Raw genomic sequence first — 19,344 nt, 5'->3', positions numbered from 1 at the left:
GACACAGGGGCACTGCGCTGGGAAGTCCTTGGTCTAGATCCTCTCTCTCCCTCACATGTGTACTGGCCAACATGAACAGGGAGGGAGATGGTGATGGTTTGACTTTCCAGAGAGTGAATGTAGTCACTACCTCTGTACCAGTTATACCGATACCAGCCTGTGTACTCTGCTATGTCACACCTCAGAGTGACTACATCTCCAGGGTAGTATGGCCTGTGAGGAGACAATACAGTCACTGTAGCTGTGGGCAGAGCTGTGGAGGAAAACATCATTAACAGATAAAGATTAATTTACTGACTGACTCCTACTGTGTGTCAAGAAACAGGTCCTATAAGGTTAAAGAGATGAAACACATCAAGACACAGATTTCTAATTTGTATCTGTTCATTCATTAAGTTCATAAAAGTAATTTTTTTGTTGAGAGGACATTTTGCAATATGATGCAATAACTTTGATCACCTGAATCTGAGGTGTCATCACTGTCCTTTGACTCATTTTGCTCAGGGTCCGTGGCAGGAAGTACATCCTCGTGTACTGGTCATCAAAGAAAGCAGGATGCAACATGGTTGGAAAAGGGAAAACCTTTTTACCTGTGCAGGCTTAGTTTATTTTACTCATAATAAAAGCTTATCTGCTGACATTTAGTTTTTGCTCTTAGCATCAGACTTTACTCCATATTGCCTTTACAGTATTTATTTGCCAAGAGCAAACATTCACTGCTCAATACTCAATTGCATACTCAATGCAACCTACAGCAGTTGGAATGAAAGGTCATATGATCACAAGCATTTGACACACCTTCTATCTTTGTCTCATGTCCTATGAAACACTTCTAGTTCCAGTGTGTTACAGATGATACAACACTTGTTATTCAAGACGGCATTCACTTGCACACACATACACACTGCATAGTCTGATGTGTTTGCAGAAGTAAATGGTGAGTATGTAACATCTAAAAGTATCACCCTCCCAAGTGACAACAGCACTATGTGGATCTACAGTTAGTCACACTGGAAATAATTCAGATGTCTCTCTCTGATCAAAGAATACAGAACCTGTACCCCCTGATTTGGCTTTGAAGTCTACATGTGTCAGGGGCAAATATTTATCTCTAATAAATCAGTTGGATGAACAGGAGGCCGGAGACTGCAGCATTGGTGAGTGAATTCAGATCATTATCAAAATACAATGGAAAAGAATAGTGTGTTATTTTGGAAAGCAAACATCTAAAAACCATCTACACCTCCTACTATCTGTGAATACATACTCATTGCAATGTGCATATCTTGAACGCAATTTACTAACATGAATGAATCTTACCTTCAGCATGTCCAGAGTAGGAATACAAGCTCAGCACTGGAACACAAAGACACAGAGAGATCCTCATTCCATACACAGATCCATGTAAGCACAATCATCAAATACTCTACAACTTCAACAAGTCAAAAGCCACATGTCTGTTCCAAGACAAAGCCAAGTGACCATAAATGGGTGCAAAGTGCAGTCATACAGCATCTCCTTCCTTTGTGTTTCACCATCTCATCTGTCAGTGCCAATGACTCTGTTACGAATGGTGGGTGTTGTGCAGGACTCAATCGCACGACTCAGCACAGGGGTAGATTCAGAAGAATAAACGTTTACTAGCAGGGTTCGGTACACAGGTAGGCAGTCCAAAAGTAGGCAAACAAATCCAAACAGGGAATAGGCAGGAGAATAGTTGTAGGGCAGGCAGAGGTCAGAAGCACGAGTAATCACTTGAACAAGGCGGAAGCGCTAAACGCTAGGAACACACAAGGAGCAGTGGCAAACCAAGGAACATACCATGTAACACAATCTTACGACGACACAACGAGGAACAAGAAAACAAGGACTATATATACACACAGGCAACAGATAACGAGGGACAGGTGAGAACAATCAAGGCGGGGCAGACAAAGACACAGGTGGACTAAACAAGGGGAATAACAGGACACAGGTGAAACCAATGATACACACAACCCGGGAGATTGGGAACAGGTGAGGGGTGGAGACACGGACAACAACAAGAGGGCACATGGCACAGACAAACAAACACAGGGAAAGCACATGGCGGGAACAAGGAAGCACGAGGACTAGACATGGGAACAAACATGCGACCACACAAGGGAGACAAACACAGAAATTAGACACGGACAGAACACAGACCTTACAGTACCCCCCCTCTAAGGGCCGGATTCCAGACGGCCCTAAACACCAACAGAACAAATCCACCTAGGGTGGGTGGAGGGGGTCCAGAGCAAGGCAGGCGGGCAGACCGGACCAGACAGCCCAAAAACACACAAACAGATCAAATCCACCTAGGGTGGGTGGAGGGGGTCCAGAGCAAGGCAGGCGGGCAGACCGGACCAGACAGCCCAAAAACACACAAACAAACAGATCAAATCCACCTAGGGTGGGTGGAGGGGGTCCAGAGCAAGGCAGGCGGGCAGGCCGGGCCAGACAGAAGGCTGGAAAGAAGGGTCTGGTGGCTGACCGGGTGGACGGCCAAGCAAGGGCAGAATGTCTGGTGGCTGGCCGTGTGGGTGGCCAAACCAGGGCAGAATGTCTGGTGGCTGGCCGTGTGGACGGCCAAGCAAGGGCAGAATGTCTGGTGGCTGGCCGTGTGGGTGGCCAAACAGGGGCAGAGTCTTTGGCGGCCGACCGGGTGGATGACCAAACAGAGGCAGAGTCTTTGACGACCGACCGGGTGGATGGCCAAACAGGGGCAGAGTCTTTGGCGACCGGCCGGGTGGGTGGCCAAACAGGGGCAGAGTCTTTGGCGACCGGCCGGATGGGTGGCCAAACAGGGGCAGAGTCTTTGGCGACCGGCCAAACAGACCAACAATAAACACAACAACAACCCTAACAACAAATAGATGCCAGCGATATCGATTGGTGTTTGGGGTTGCAGGGCCAGTGGCTGGGGTAGACGTGGCACCTGGACTCGCTGGTTCATTAGGGCTGGCGGCACCGAACCCTGGGTCTGCTGCAGCTGGGACAGGGAACCCAGGAACACAGGGTCCGGAGCGCCTGGGGCCGGCGCATGGACGCCTGGAACCGGCGCAAGGACACCTTGGACAGGAACGTCGGAGACGCTCGGGACCGGGACGCCTGAGGCGCTCGGGACAGGGGAGCCTGGGACGCTCGGGACAGGGGAGCCTGGGACGCTCGGGACCGGGGCGCCTGAGACGCTCGGGACAGGGGAGCCTGGGACGCTCGGGACAGGGGAGCCTGGGACGCTCGGGACAGGGGCGCTCGGGACAGGGGCGCTCGGGACGCTGGGGACAGGGGCGCCTGGGACGCTCGGGACAGGGGCGCCTGGGACGCTCGGGACAGGGGCGCCTGGGACGCTCGGGACAGGGGCGCCTGGGGCGCTCGGGACAGGGGCGCCTGGGACAGGGGCACTCGGGACAGGGGCGCTCGGGACAGGGGCGCTCCGGCCAGGGGCGCTTGGAACAGCAGAGCCCTCAGCAGCGACGCCATCAGAAGGTGCTGCTGGACCGGTCTCGGCAGAGGGTGCTGCTGGGCCTGCATCGGAAACGGATGCTGGAGGATCTTGGTTGGCAGCTGTGGCAGCAGGGTCCGGGTCAGCTGCGGGGTGTGGGTCGGCAGCGGTGGCTGCAGGGTCCGGGTCGGCAGCGCTGGCTGTAGGGTACGCACAAGCTGGGTGAGCGTCGGCTGGGTCTGCTGGGTCAGCGACGGCTGGGTCTGCAGGGTCAGCGACGGCCGGGTCTGCAGGGTCAGCGACGGCCGGGTCTGCAGGGTGAGCGACGGCTCGGTCTGCAGGGAGAGCGGCGGCTTGATCTGCGGCGGCTGGTTCTGCTGTGGCGTAGGCCTCAGTGGTGTCACCATCAGCAATTTCTTCAGAGACTGCTTCAGGGACAGCAGCGACAGAGGCTGCTTCGGGGTTACTAGCAACAGAGGCTACGTCGGGGGCAGCAGTGGGTGCTTCGGGAGCGGTAGCGACGGAGGCTACGTCAGTGGCATCAGAGGCTGCTTCTGGGGTGGTAGCGACAGAGGCTACGTCGGGGGTGGTAGCGTCGGAGGCTGCTTCCGGGGCGGCAGCGTCAGAGGATGCTTCTGGGGTGGTAGCGACAGAGGCTACGTCGGGGCCGGCAGCGTCAGAGGCTGCTTCTGGGGTGGTAGCGACAGAGGCTACGTCGGGGGCGGCAGCGTCAGAGGCTGCTTCTGGGGTGGTAGCGACAGCGGCTACGTCGGAGGCGGCAGCGTCAGAGGCTGCTTCTGGGGCGGCAGCGTCAGAGGCTGCTTCGGGGGTGGTAACGACAGATGCTACATCGGGGGCATCAGAGGTAGCTTCTGGGGTGGTAGCGACAGAGGCTACGTCGGGAGCGGCAGCGTCAGAGGCTGCTTCGGTGGTGGCAGCATCAGAAGCTGCTTCGGGAGAGGCAGAGGCTGCTTTGGGAGTGGTAGCGACGGAGGCTACATCTGGGGCAGCAGAGACGACCTCGGAGGCGGCAGCGTCAGAGGCTGCTTCTGGGGCGGTAGCAACGGAGGCTACTTCAGGGGCGGCAGCGTCAGAGGCTGCTTCTGGGGCGGCAGCGTCAGAGGCTGCTTCTGGGGCGGCAGCGTCAGAGGCTGCTTCGGGGGAGGCAGCGTCAGAGGCTGCTTTGGGAGTGGTAGCGACGGAGGCTACATCTGGGGCAGCAGCGACGACCTCGGAGGCGGCAGCGTCAGAGGCTGCTTCTGGGGCGGTAGCAACGGAGGCTACTTCAGGGGCGGCAGCGTCAGAGGCTGCTTCTGGGGCGGCAGCGTCAGAGGCTGCTTCGGGGGAGGCAGAGGCTGCTTTGGGAGTGGTAGCGACGGAGGCTACATCTGGGGCAGCAGCGACGACCTTGGAGGCGGCAGCGTCAGAGGCTGCTTCGAGGGTGGCAGAGGCTGCATCGATGGCAGCAGAAGCTGCATCGAGCAAGGCAGCGCCAGAGGCTTCTTTGGGTGTGACAGAAAATCTTTCCAATGCTACAAAGGCAGCTTCGAGGGCGGCGGAGCTTGCTTCAAGGGTGGAAGCTCCAAAGGCTGCGTTGACGGCGTCAGAGATCGCTCTGATGGTGGCATAGGTAGAGGTTGCTTCGAGGTCGACAGTGTCAGAAGCTCTTCCTAGGGCGGCTGCGGCTGTCCTGAAGGCGGGAGGCAGGAGACGTGGAGTCGGAGCTGAAGCCAGAGCAGTATTGGTGAGTGAAGCTGAAACCCTGGAGCCGGAATCCAGGTGGCATGGAACCGGAGCTGGAGAGGAAGGTGCAGCGAGGGAATTCCAATGATGCAGGAGCTGCTGGAATTGCCCCGACAGCAGCCCCCAGAACTTCAGGGAACTTGCCGTGCGCTCCGCCATTCCCCCCAACATGAGGTGGATTGAGGTGTATTGTTGTTGCATATTTGCACGCGTCGCAAGCACCGAGTCGGCTGAGTCCATCTTTGGTGTCGTCGTACTGTTACGAATGGTGGGTGTTGTGCAGGACTCAATCGCACGACTCAGCACAGGGGTAGATTCAGAAGAATAAACGTTTACTAGCAGGGTTCGGTACACAGGTAGGCAGTCCAAAAGTAGGCAAACAAATCCAAACAGGGAATAGGCAGGAGAATAGTTGTAGGGCAGGCAGAGGTCAGAAGCACGAGTAATCACTTGAACAAGGCGGAAGCGCTAAACGCTAGGAACACACAAGGAGCAGTGGCAAACCAAGGAACATACCATGTAACACAATCTTACGACGACACAACGAGGAACAAGAAAACAAGGACTATATATACACACAGGCAACAGATAACGAGGGACAGGTGAGAACAATCAAGGCGGGGCAGACAAAGACACAGGTGGACTAAACAAGGGGAATAACAGGACCCAGGTGAAACCAATGATACACACAACCCGGGAGATTGGGAACAGGTGAGGGGTGGAGACACGGACAACAACAAGAGGGCACATGGCACAGACAAACAAACACAGGGAAAGCACATGGCGGGAACAAGGAAGCATGAGGACTAGACACGGGAACAAACATGCGACCACACAAGGGAGACAAACACAGAAATTAGACACGGACAGAACACAGACCTTACAGACTCACACATTTCTGACCAAAGGCATGATGTTCATAGAGCACACATTGAAGCTGTATATGCACAGTGAACACAGACAACATAGACAAATAAAGGAGGATCCAAAAGACAAATTTTGACATTGAAAATAAAGCTAGGAGCTTAAGATTTGAAAGGTTACCTATAATCAGTGGCTGCAGTTTAGTGAACACACCATTATGACCAGGGGCCCTGCAGGATTATAGTTTATGGTACAGACACTCAAGAAAGTTGTGCCACCATAGAGTGGCAGCAGCTCATTTTCAGTAAACGTAGAGAAAACATCTATTGACATGAACAGAAGTGAATGAGAGCGCCTGGACCATGGGACAGTCTGCACCGTGAAATAAGCCTCGTGTGAAAAGAGATTTGTTGATTGGAACATTATCTTACTATATAACTTTGTAAACTCTAAGGACAGTGTGAGCCAAGCTTGATTTGACTCTCATTGGCCGTAGTTTTGAATTAATAAACTCAGCTGTACATATTAAAGATTTTCTCAAAAATACAAATACAGAGGTGGCTTCTCCAAGACTAAAGGTGAAACAGTAATTCACCCAAAATATTTTAAATAAAACAAACAGCAAAAAAAAAAAACCTTACAGCAACACTTCCTTTGAAATATAGAACTGTTAACCTGCCACAGACATGAGATAGTTTTCCTGAATTCAACTACTTACTAGAGTTACAATCTGTAAAACAGCGCCACCCCCACTCAAGGTGAAAAGATGAACTTCACCCTTTCAAATTCACTGTTTCACTACCATAGATATTTCCATCCATTGCTTTCTATGTAAATCTAGATCACCTGCCCGTGGCTCATTGCCCCTCTGTAGTTAAATGGACTCTTTTGACAATAAGTTAGCAGTGATTACCTAATGTAATAGGCTAGAGTCATGCGTGTTCTCGACTTGAATATGATTGACTCAAAACTCTGACCAATCACTGCATTCATTAATCAGCCATCATTTTCACTTGTTTGATTGCGAATTAAGAGAGCTGTGGAAACTTCATCAAGAGACCAACACAACAAAACATACATCATTTGTTTAACCTACATTTTGAAGGCTATATACAGTGCCCTCCACAATTATTGGCACCCCTAGTGAAGATTTTTGTGAATATTTTGAGTGAAAGACCAAGAGGATAAACAGCAAAGACATATTTTTTCAAAGTCTGTTTTGCTCATATTCACTAGGGGTGCCAATAATTGTGGAGGGCACTGTAGGTTTTTTGGCCTAGTTGAGGAAGGATTATTGTTTTTTAAGTTGGAGTGCAAGAGTGCAAGCTAAGAAGATTTTTGGGTACCACTTTACAATAAGGTTCCCTTTATAAAGGTTTATAAATGGTTTATAAATAGGTTATTAATTAGGTTGTAAACCCTTTGTAAGTCATTAATAAGCCATTATAAATGAGTTATAACACAGTTCTTAAAACATCGATGCCGGCTCACTATTTGGTAAGATCCCCATTTTGGCAACCCACTGTCTATCCCTTAACTGGCTATACTAGCCCATTGCACACTCCCTACCATTCTTGTATGTTACTACCAGCACGTAAAGATTACCCCCGCACCGTGGGGGGGGGGGGGGGGGGGGGGGGGCTCGCATGCCCCACCCCCACAAAAAAATGTAAAACAAAAAAGTTTTTTTTTTTTTTTTTCAATTTGAATTACATGGGATGCACACTATGTCCTTATTGTCTTGTCTGTGTTTCCAGAGTTGATATAGAAATAAAGAAAAATATATTTAATTGTGCTTTCTTTGTTAGGTAGCCTAGTGACGTGACGACATAGGTCAGAAGGTCACAGACCGGCGCGCCCACCGCAAATAGGGAGCTTGAGTTTTGATATCTTGCCTATATGTGGGGGGGGGGGCTCTCGTGTTTCCGTTACGGTACTGGTTACTACCCCACTCGTTTTGAACGTGTTCTCCCTATGTGTATGTGATTTGTGTATGTTGTGTCTGGATGCTACTGGATGGCCTAAAATTTCCCTCAGGATTAATAAAGTATCCATCCATCCATCCAAGATCAAGTTACTGCTTACTACTCATTAATCTTATGAGTTACTAACAGGTATAACTGGCAAAAGGGAGCCTTATTGTAAAGTGTGAAACAAATCTACATCTATTAATCAGCTACTGTCATTTATAACTGGCAAAGGGAACCTTATTGTAAAGTGTGAAACAAATCATCATCTATTAATCAGCCACTATCATTTATAACTGGCAAAGGGAACCTTATTGTAAAGTGTGAAACAAATCATCATCTATTAATCAGCTACTATCATTTATAACTGGCAAAGGGAACCTTATTGTAAAGTGTGAAACAAATCATCATTTATTAATCAGCTACCAACATGTATAACTGGCAAAAGGGAGCCTTATTGTAAAGTGTGAAACACATCACCATTGATAAATGAGTAACTAACATTCACATTTACCTAATATAAGTTTTTCACATGGAATGGAAAGTAAGATGCAACAGATACAAGCAAAAATAATGTATTCACACATGTTAAAAATCAACAGTCAAAATGATTAAACTGTTGAGTACAAGTGATGCTTATATTTAGACATAAAAGCTTTACGCAGACATCAATAAAACACTTTGAAAGAAATAATGAGATTCAGACTGGAAAGGCTTTTCGTATATCCATGAACAACCGTCCAAGTGGCCCATCAGGGTGACCAGAGCCAAAAAGTCAATCATTTTATCCGGATCACGGCACCGTTGAAACAAGTCCTGCGTTGTGTTCTGTGTGAGTCTGTTTGCTGGGCAAGAAATGGCCACCCACTGAAGTTCTGATGCTTTGTTCCAGCGAAGTGGAGCTCCGTACACTGTACACAATAACATACAACGAGACAGTCTGTAACATGCAGTCGTCAAACACACTGGATATTAGCCTGTTAGCAGAGGGAAAACGTATGCTAGGAACCTCATGGCATAAGACAAAACAAGATAAATGCATTAAATATCACATCGTATGCATCACATGTTGCAGTTCACAATCTTTTAGTATATACGCCGTTATGTCATCATAATACCATGACTTTGAGGGTTTATCACTTATAAATATACGTATAGTTTCTTTGACATACCTCTCTTCAGATCAGCAACTTCAAACTGAAGCCTAAAAGGAGAGATGCCAACAAAACCGAGTTTCTTAAAGGGGCAATACAAGTTGTACTCAGTGTGTTCAAATAACAAGATTTAGTATATACAAATCATGATCAAATATGTAACCGAGTCCAAAATAGTTGCATTCATTTCATGAAATGTCACCAAATCCTGATTTGTTTATATTTAATCTTGTTATTTGAACACACTGAATACGTGAACTTCTATTGCCCCTTTAAGTAACTTGGCTTAGTTTGCATCTCAGTTTAGCATGCTACTACCCAGCAGTAGTACTGGGCCGTAGCATGCTAACTTTAGATAGCTGGCTGACACACCTCGCAAATCCCCTCAGACGTATTTTTCAGTTTAAATAAATGGGTTTCTACATTGCATAGTGTCTCGGTAACTTTTTTAAAAATCTAAGCAAAACAAGTAAAACAAACAACTTTTAAATCGCTGTTTATCTTCTGGGTAGTAGCATGCTAAACTGAGATGCAAAGAGAGGTATGTCAAAGAAACTATACGTATATTTATAAGTGATAAACCCTCAAAGTCATGGTATAATGATGACATAACGGCGTATATACTAAAAGATTGTGAACTGCAACATGTGATGCATACGATGTGATATTTAATGCATTTATCTTGTTTTGTCTTATGCCATGAGGTTCCTAGCATACGTTTTCCCTCTGCTAACAGGCTAATATCCAGTGTGTTTGACGACTGCATGTTACAGACTGTCTCGTTGTATGTTATTGTGTACAGTGTACGGAGCTCCACTTCGCTGGAACAAAGCAACACAGTTACCGAGACACTATGCAATGTAGAAACCCATTTATTTAAACTGAAAAATACGTCTGAGGGGATTTGCGAGGTGTGTCAGCCAGCTATCTAAAGTTAGCATGCTACTGCCCAGTACTACTGCTGGGTAGTAGCATGCTAAACTGAGATGCAAACTAAGCCAAGTTACTTAAAGGGGCAATAGAAGTTCACGTATTCAGTGTGTTCAAATAACAAGATTAAATATAAACAAATCAGGATTTGGTGACATTTCATGAAATGAATGCAACTATTTTGGACTCGGTTACATATTTGATCATGATTTGTATATACTAAATCTTGTTATTTGAACACACTGAGTACAACTTGTATTGCCCCTTTAAGAAACTCGGTTTTGTTGGCATCTCTCCTTTTAGGCTTCAGTTTGAAGTTGCTGATCTGAAGAGAGGTATGTCAAAGAAACTATACGTATATTTATAAGTGATAAACCCTCAAAGTCATGGTATTATGATGACATAACGGCGTATATACTAAAAGATTGTGAACTGCAACATGTGATGCATACGATGTGATATTTAATGCATTTATCTTGTTTTGTCTTATGCCATGAGGTTCCTAGCATACGTTTTCCCTCTGCTAACAGGCTAATATCCAGTGTGTTTGACGACTGCATGTTACAGACTGTCTCGTTGTATGTTATTGTGTACAGTGTACGGAGCTCCACTTCGCTGGAACAAAGCAACAAAGTTACCGAGACACTATGCAATGTAGAAACCCATTTATTTAAACTGAAAAATACGTCTGAGGGGATTTGCGAGGTGTGTCAGCCAGCTATCTAAAGTTAGCATGCTACTGCCCAGTACTACTGCTGGGTAGTAGCATGCTAAACTGAGATGCAAACTAAGCCAAGTTACTTAAAGGGGCAATAGAAGTTCACGTATTCATTGTGTTCAAATAACAAGATTAAATATAAACAAATCAGGATTTGGTGACATTTCATGAAATGAATGCAACTATTTTGGACTCGGTTACATATTTGATCATGATTTGTATATACTAAATCTTGTTATTTGAACACACTGAGTACAACTTGTATTGCCCCTTTAAGAAACTCGGTTTTGTTGGCATCTCTCCTTTTAGGCTTCAGTTTGAAGTTGCTGATCTGAAGAGAGGTATGTCAAAGAAACTATACGTATATTTATAAGTGATAAACCCTCAAAGTCATGGTATTATGATGACATAACGGCATATATACTAAAAGATTGTGAACTGCAACATGTGATGCATACGATGTGATATTTAATGCATTTATCTTGTTTTGTCTTATGCCATGAGGTTCCTAGCATACGTTTTCCCTCTGCTAACAGGCTAATATCCAGTGTGTTTGACGACTGCATGTTACAGACTGTCTCGTTGTATGTTATTGTGTACAGTGTACGGAGCTCCACTTCGCTGGAACAAAGCATCAGAACTTCAGTGGGTGGCCATTTCTTGCCCAGCAAACAGACTCACACAGAACACAACGCAGGACTTGTTTCAACGGTGCCGTGATCCGGATAAAATGATTGACTTTTTGGCTCTGGTCACCCTGATGGGCCACTTGGACGGTTGTTCATGGATATACGAAAAGCCTTTCCAGTCTGAATCTCATTATTTCTTTCAAAGTGTTTTATTGATGTCTGCGTAAAGCTTTTATGTCTAAATATAAGCATCACTTGTACTCAACAGTTTAATCATTTTGACTGTTGATTTTTAACATGTGTGAATACATTATTTTTGCTTGTATCTGTTGCATCTTACTTTCCATTCCATGTGAAAAACTTATATTAGGTAAATGTGAATGTTAGTTACTCATTTATCAATGGTGATGTGTTTCACACTTTACAATAAGGCTCCCTTTTGCCAGTTATACATGTTGGTAGCTGATTAATAAATGATGATTTGTTTCACACTTTACAATAAGGTTCCCTTTGCCAGTTATAAATGATAGTAGCTGATTAATAGATGATGATTTGTTTCACACTTTACAATAAGGTTCCATTTGCCAGTTATAAATGATAGTGGCTGATTAATAGATGATGATTTGTTTCACACTTTACAATAAGGTTCCCTTTGCCAGTTATAAATGACAGTAGCTGATTAATAGATGTAGATTTGTTTCACACTTTACAATAAGGCTCCCTTTTGCCAGTTATACCTGTTAGTAACTCATAAGATTAATGAGTAGTAAGCAGTAACTTGATCTTGGATGGATGGATGGATACTTTATTAATCCTGAGGGAAATTTTAGGCCATCCAGTAGCATCCAGACACAACATACACAAATCACATACACATAGGGAGAACACGTTCAAAACGAGTGGGGTAGTAACCAGTACTGTAACGGAAACACGAGAGCCCCCCCCCCCCACATATAGGCAAGATATCAAAACTCAAGCTCCCTATTTGCGGTGGGCGCGCCGGTCTGTGACCTTCTGACCTATGTCGTCACGTCACTAGGCTACCTAACAAAGAAAGCACAATTAAATATATTTTTCTTTATTTCTATATCAACTCTGGAAACACAGACAAGACAATAAGGACATAGTGTGCATCCCATGTAATTCAAATTGAAAAAAAAAAAAAAAAACTTTTTTGTTTTAAATTTTTTTGTGGGGGGGGGGGGGGGGGGGGGGGGGGCATGCGAGGCCCCCCCACGGTGCGGGGGTAATCTCTACGTGCTGGTAGTAACAGATACAAGAATGGTAGGGAGTGTGCAATGGGCTAGTATAGCCAGTTAAGGGATAGACAGTGGGTTGCCAAAATGGGGATCTTACCAAATAGTGAGCCGGCATCGATGTTTTAAGAACTGTGTTATAACTCATATATAATGGCTTATTAATGACTTACAAAGGGTTTACAACCTAATTAATAACCTATTTATAAACCATTTATAAACCTTTATAAAGGGAACCTTATTGTAAAGTGGTACCGATTTTTGTTAGCTTGCCAGCAATCAGTTAGATTGACAGGAGGAGAAGACTGCAGATCTGTAAAAGTATGTAATATTAGGGGTGCAACTGATTATAACCATAACAATTATTGAAATTGGACATCATTATTTACCAACATGCATTCTATGGCAGCCCTTATATACCAGTGATATGGAAGAAAATAAATGTGCATATCTTCATTCTTTTCTACAAGCATCTATATACGGCAACCTGCAACATTTGTATCTTCTTCCTCTCAATATCAATGTTATCAGCTTCATTACTGTATTTTCAAGTTCTGATACAACACCTACATGCAGTAGAACCAGGAACCACTCACTCATGTTCACAGGCGCACACATGAACACACACTCTAGCAGAGAGAAAGAGAGAGCACTGTGCTTACACTTGAAAATAACACTAAATATCAGATATTATATTACTTCATTCAGTATCACTGTGAATTTGAAAGGGACACTATACACAGTCTCTCAGAACACATGCCAGAACTGTGAATTTTTATGTCATACATTTCCCATATGTCCATGCTTAGAATGCAACTCACGTTAACCACTTCCTTCTTCTAGTGATCCAAGAGTCCAAGAGCAACAACTACAGGCAAGTAAGAGCAGCAACAACTAAGCCTGACTGTCCATTCAAATAACCATGCATTATTTCTCACCACTAGGGTGTGCTGTTCATAAACAACACTCTCACACAAGGCACTCATCTATCTTCATGTGGGACACAGTAGCAGGACTTTCACCACTCATCTATGTGCTCTACAGATACGCCCAATTACATGCTGTCACACTGTTTATGAATGTCTACAGCTATTTATCAATTCTGTATAAAGAGTTGTAGTCAACAGCAGAATGTTTGGTGATTCCTACATGTTGGTGTTCTTGGCCAGTATGGCCAGTCACTTTAGTCATATTGAGTTTTCTGTCTAATAGCAACTTGCCTTTGCACAGGCAAGACACAGATGAGTACCGCAAAAGACTTAAACAGCATTTCTAACAGGCACCCAGACATGAAAGAAATCATAACGTTTGCAGACATGTGACTTGTGGTTGAAACCATTCTTCCTGTCTTCTTACTAGAATTATAATATTAGCACTGGAAGATTCACATGCAGATCATTACAGCATTCAACATTCAGATTCAGGCAAACTCCACTTACAGTAATCACTGTGATCATATATATGACATACAAAAACAAGTTAAAGAGCCTTGAAACAATAAAAGAAAAGGATATCTGTATGAAAGTGTAACATTTCAATGACAGAAAAAATACAGACACATTTTACTTCTTGCACTTTCATGCACTTTCTTTACAGCACAGTCACTCAAAAGAACATATGCATGCACACATCCAAATGCAGGCATATCCACAGGTGTTTGTGCTCACACCTTTAGAGACTGTAGAAAGTTATATCTGCAGTGGGCTACTTTAAATTCCCAAACACTACAGATATGCATTCTTTCTGACCTTTCCACTTAGAACCACACGGTAAAGAAGAGGGTAATACTTTTGTTTTGTCATATGTAAACTATTGTTTGTGTACTGTCCATGTCCATGACTGTTGTTTGTTTAGTAATACTGCATATTTGATTATAAGCAAATGCCTGATGTCAGACTGTAAGACTGTGAGATGTTCAGAGAAGAAACATATGATGTAGTCTAACTAGGCCTACATATGCACACTCATACAGAGAAAGGTACAGAGAAACTTCCAGAACCCACACACAAACAGGCATAACTCACCGAACAGCAGGCCTAGAGGAGAGAGCTCCATACTGTGTGCCTTCCAGTTACTGAGTGATTGAGATCTTTGAGTGTGATGCAAGAGAAAGAGACGCACAAGAGACAGACCATACCCCCTCACCCTCACACCCCGCCCCCACGCACACAGACAGAACATGGGAGGATTGAAGTTGTACAGAAAGTGAAAGAGAGTGTGCACATAGGTACGTATTTATTTGTTTGTCCATTTGTTTTTTTGTTTGACTAACTGATGGATGGATGATAGATGGATGACAGGCATAACGTTGTGGACAAAGATTCAACAGACTATCCCTTGTTTTCTCAAGTGAGTGTCAGACTCTAAAAGTTCATTTATTTTAAACTCTAGAAGCCATGCAGAAGAAACAACTGAAAGAGGAGAAATCTTGAATACCTATGAATGTGAATGACAGAGGAAGTGTTTGAGAGTTATTAGTGAGGGTTGCATTGCACTAGAGGTACTAGAGGTACCCTCTACTGTCATAACCTTTATACATGCAGGTGATCATATCAGACTCTAACAACAGATGATTTGTGAATATGTCACTATAGCAGTGGATAGATTCTCACTTCTACACCTCTGCTGAAAGGAAGGTGTTTGTCTTCTGTGTGGTTGGGGTGGAGAAGAGGAGGCCTGAATCCCTCATGTCAGACAGAGGCAGATGGGCTTCACCTGACTGGCCTTATGCTCAAAGTCTTCTGCTTGTTGCCACTTTTATTCTACACCACTGGTATGTCACTTCCAGATCCTCTGAGAAACACATTTGTTTTTCATGACAAAGAAATAGCAATAAAGAAAACATGCATTCTGGTGTGGAGTTCTAGTGTAGTTTATCAATGTAATTTGTGTGTGTTTTGTATGTGTTACAGTCATGGATGGATTATGAAACCATGAGCCCCTGGGCCTGGATATGTCAAAAATATATTTATATTTTACAAACAATGTTTTGGATTTAACGGTCAAGTTAGATACTGTACTTCGGCTATTGTATTGGGGAAGTAGACAGGTCAAAGTCTACTCCGTAACATCCACCTTCGTTGAGGTGTGCACTGCCCTGCAATTGTTTCTGACATTACATGTGACAGGGCAACAGCCGAGTGATCCTTTTCCAATTTGAAACTCATTAAGACCTACCTGAGAGGCAGCTTGGGGCAGGAGAGGCTGAATGGGCTGGCTACCCTGTCCATTGAAAAAGCAAATCATGCATCACCACTTTTATGTTTGAAAGGCGTAGTTCGGCTTGCAGGTGTGCTGTGCCTTTGGCTGTGCTTGGTCAGCTTGTCGGTCTTGACGTTCAGATTTTGCTCCTGAACTAGCTATATCGTATCATCTCATCACATGATCAAATAGAGACTTGACATTGGACAACAAATTCCATTTTACCCAGCAATCATCATTGCATATCTGTATATGACAAAAACAACAAAGAAAATATTGATGAATAAAGATTGAATCGTTTTTTTTAATAGTTTCTATAGTTTATGTAGGATAAGCATATAATTGTGTTATAGATTGCTACTGACGATTTCCCCCCAAAAATGATGAAAACCATGACAGAGACAGGTTTGCTATGTCGAGGGCATATGTATCATAAGGTGTCATAAAGAATCCAAAACAAATTCATCGTTGATCACAGTCGCATTAAACTCGCTACACTCTCACACTCTGACAGTCATACAGTATGTCCGAGAAAAGTAATAAGAAAGGGCCTCCTTTGCCTACGAATCTTCCGCACTGGCTGCATTGTCTATAGCTATGCCCCTGACGCACATGCACATTTTCTAACTCAGCGAAGAAACACTCAATTAAAGTCAACATCAAATACAAAAAACAGCAACTTCACGCAGAGGCTCTGGCTTAGGGGCCCCCTGAGCTCATGGGCCCCTGGGCCTGGGCCCGGTAGGCCCGTTTGGTAATCCATCCCTGGTTACAGTCTGTACAAGCCTGCTTCTGTGAAAGAGGAAGTAGAAAGAAGAGACCGTTTGAGAGCTGCTGTGTTCTGACAAAAGCCACACAGTTGGTGTGGCGCAAGTGTGAATTTCAAAAGTCATGTTTCTCACGACATAGCCCTGTTGTGGTTGGAGTGTTGATTTTTTGTTGCCTTGGATTAAGTATCAAATCTGTTAGAGTTGGAGATAAACAAGCTTGCTGTATTTAATAGAAGAATGCCTCCTCACTATTTTAGTATGAGCAGTGATGGATCAGAGTAGTGTACCAGTGGTAGTGAATAGTGAGGAACAATCTGCAGTTTAAAATTATAAAATATTTTGGTCTTGATCCATAAGTAGATTTCCTTTACTGTTCAAAGTAACTGTGTTAATATGAATCATATATAATTATAATTATTATTGTGATGAATGAGTTTTTCCACTGCAAGTGCAAATGTTCCACACATCTACTTTACACAGTAGATCGTTTGTGTGCCCTTTCTACACACAGCTCACAGCACACACAGGAAACCAGACCAAAGCCACAATCTCTCACCTCCTATCACTGTGCAACCTCTCCATAGCAACACACAAGATAGAGAGTGATAGAGAGATGAAGAGAGAAAATAAAACATGAAAGAAGTAGAGTTAGAGAGACATTCAGACAAAAAGGACAGTAATATAATATAATGACAAACTGCATTATATTCAGTTCTCTTGATGATTCTTACAGTATACTCTATGTGCATAAATAGGCAGCCAGCCCGGGGGGGAATCATTTTTAGTTTTTTATGCTGTGTAAATTATACCAATCATATTTAATTATAATTATTATTATGTTTTTCCACTGCAAGTGCACCCCTCTGCTCATCTACTCTACACAGTAGATGGTCTGTGTGTCCTTTCTACCCACAGCTCACAGCATGGACAGGAAACCAGACCAAAACCACAATATCTCATCTCCACTCACTGTGCTCATTATAACATCTGCATAGCAACAGACAAGATATGAAAAAAATTCATTTTTTAAAATAGAACCTTTACAAAACATAGTTCCAAGAAGTGCTGTATTACTGGAACAAGGATACAGTTGCTTTGAGTTGCTGCCAAACTATCACCTTTGGTTTCACACATTGGATGTTTGAGCCCCATTTTGATAACTAACCGGCCATAACCATCTTTGAGAGCATTCCTCTTCTCCTTTGTGTGTCTGTCTATGCATCTGTTCTCTGAAGCAGTGGCCAGTTGTGTTCAGTTCTTTAGTGTGTTCCCTGTCCAATGTTGCAATTGGATTGTGATGCAATGAAGCTCCGTCATGGTAGTGCAGCCAGTAGCAGGGCTAAAGGGGAAGTGAGCACTGTCCCTTTAAGAAGAAGAAAACTAATGGGGACAGTGGTTGAAGTCACTGAAGTATGTGGCTGTTTATCGGATGTTAACTATGTCAGGTTCAGTTGGTCTGCAGTTCATTGGTATCAAGGTTAATTCACATGTGTTTTAATGCACTGTTGAATGCAGAGGTCTGCATGTACAGGTAGTGATGGATAAAGTGAGGCTTTGTGAAATACTGACATGAATACATGAATTCTCAGGTACAGAGCAATGCAGCACCCTGGACAGCTCCCACACATGGATCAGGACTTGTTTCTGGTTCTCATACTGAATATTGATAGACATGAAACATTGTCTTCTAACTGAACTTCTCCCAAGTGGTAAAGGCTTTTGGGCTGTGGGTTGTTGGTTTCAGAGGGAGCAGAGGGAGCGGTGGGAGCGGTGGGAACTGAACATCGGGAACTAGGATATCTTCATAACACGTGGTTAAGGAAAAAAATCTCTTCCACAAATAATATCAACTGTCTCCTCTCCTCTCTTTCAATGACTATCTGACTATTATTTACAAGATCAATGAAATTAGCCATGTTCAAACGAAGAGCAGATTCATCATGCCCTCAAAATGTCACTTCCTGCTCTCCCCATGTACAACACCACACTGGTTAGCCTCTTCATTATCTCACCATTTTTAGTTAACTGGCTATTTAGATAACTGCTTTTGCATGCTTATGGAAACTGCTTGATCGGTCAATCCTTACTTTGCCGAATAGCTTTAATTCAAGACTAAATGTAACGTGGGACTTTGATTTCTCGTGTCTGTCAATTGCTCTAACCAAATTAGATAGATCTGCAAATCTTGTGGTAACCCACAGATTACTAGCATATGCAGCTGTCCTCTCAAACAGCAGGCATGGCCAGTGTGTATGTGTGTATGTGTGTGTGTGTGTGTGTATGTGTGTGTGTGTGTGTGTGTGTATGTGTGTGAGTGTGTGTGTGTGTGTGTGTATGTGTGTGTGTGCAGCCGTCCTCTCAAACAGCAGGCATGGCCAGTGTGTATGTGTGTGTGTGTGTGTGTGTATGTGAGTGTGTGAGTGTGTGTCCAGCCGTCCTCTCAAACAGCACACATGGCCAGTGTGTATGTGAGTTTGTGTGCAGCCGTCCTCTCAAACAGCAGGCATGGCCAATGTTGTATGTGTGTGTGTGTGTGTGTGTGTGTGTGTATGTGTGTATGTGAGTGTGTGTGCAGCCATCCTCTCAAACAGCTGTTATCGTCCTCAAAATAGAGGCCCAGGTGTGATCCCACTAAGGACAAGTGAATTT

General features: G+C 44.3%; 1 long non-coding RNA gene across 1 annotated transcript; it reads right to left on the bottom strand.

The window, feature by feature from the left end:
• Nucleotides 1–228: 228 nt before the first annotated feature.
• On the bottom strand, nt 229–14,851 carry LOC116224534. The gene is made up of 3 exons (XR_004165618.2): nt 14,749–14,851; nt 1,321–1,356; nt 229–253 (listed from the first exon to the last, which is right to left on the bottom strand). It is a non-coding gene; the product is annotated as an uncharacterized LOC116224534 (long non-coding RNA).
• Nucleotides 14,852–19,344: the final 4,493 nt, after the last annotated feature.

Source organism: Clupea harengus, chromosome 18, assembly GCF_900700415.2.
Source record: "Clupea harengus chromosome 18, Ch_v2.0.2, whole genome shotgun sequence".
Classification (NCBI taxonomy): domain Eukaryota; kingdom Metazoa; phylum Chordata; class Actinopteri; order Clupeiformes; family Clupeidae; genus Clupea; species Clupea harengus.
This window is presented reverse-complemented; position numbering and strand designations above follow the sequence as displayed.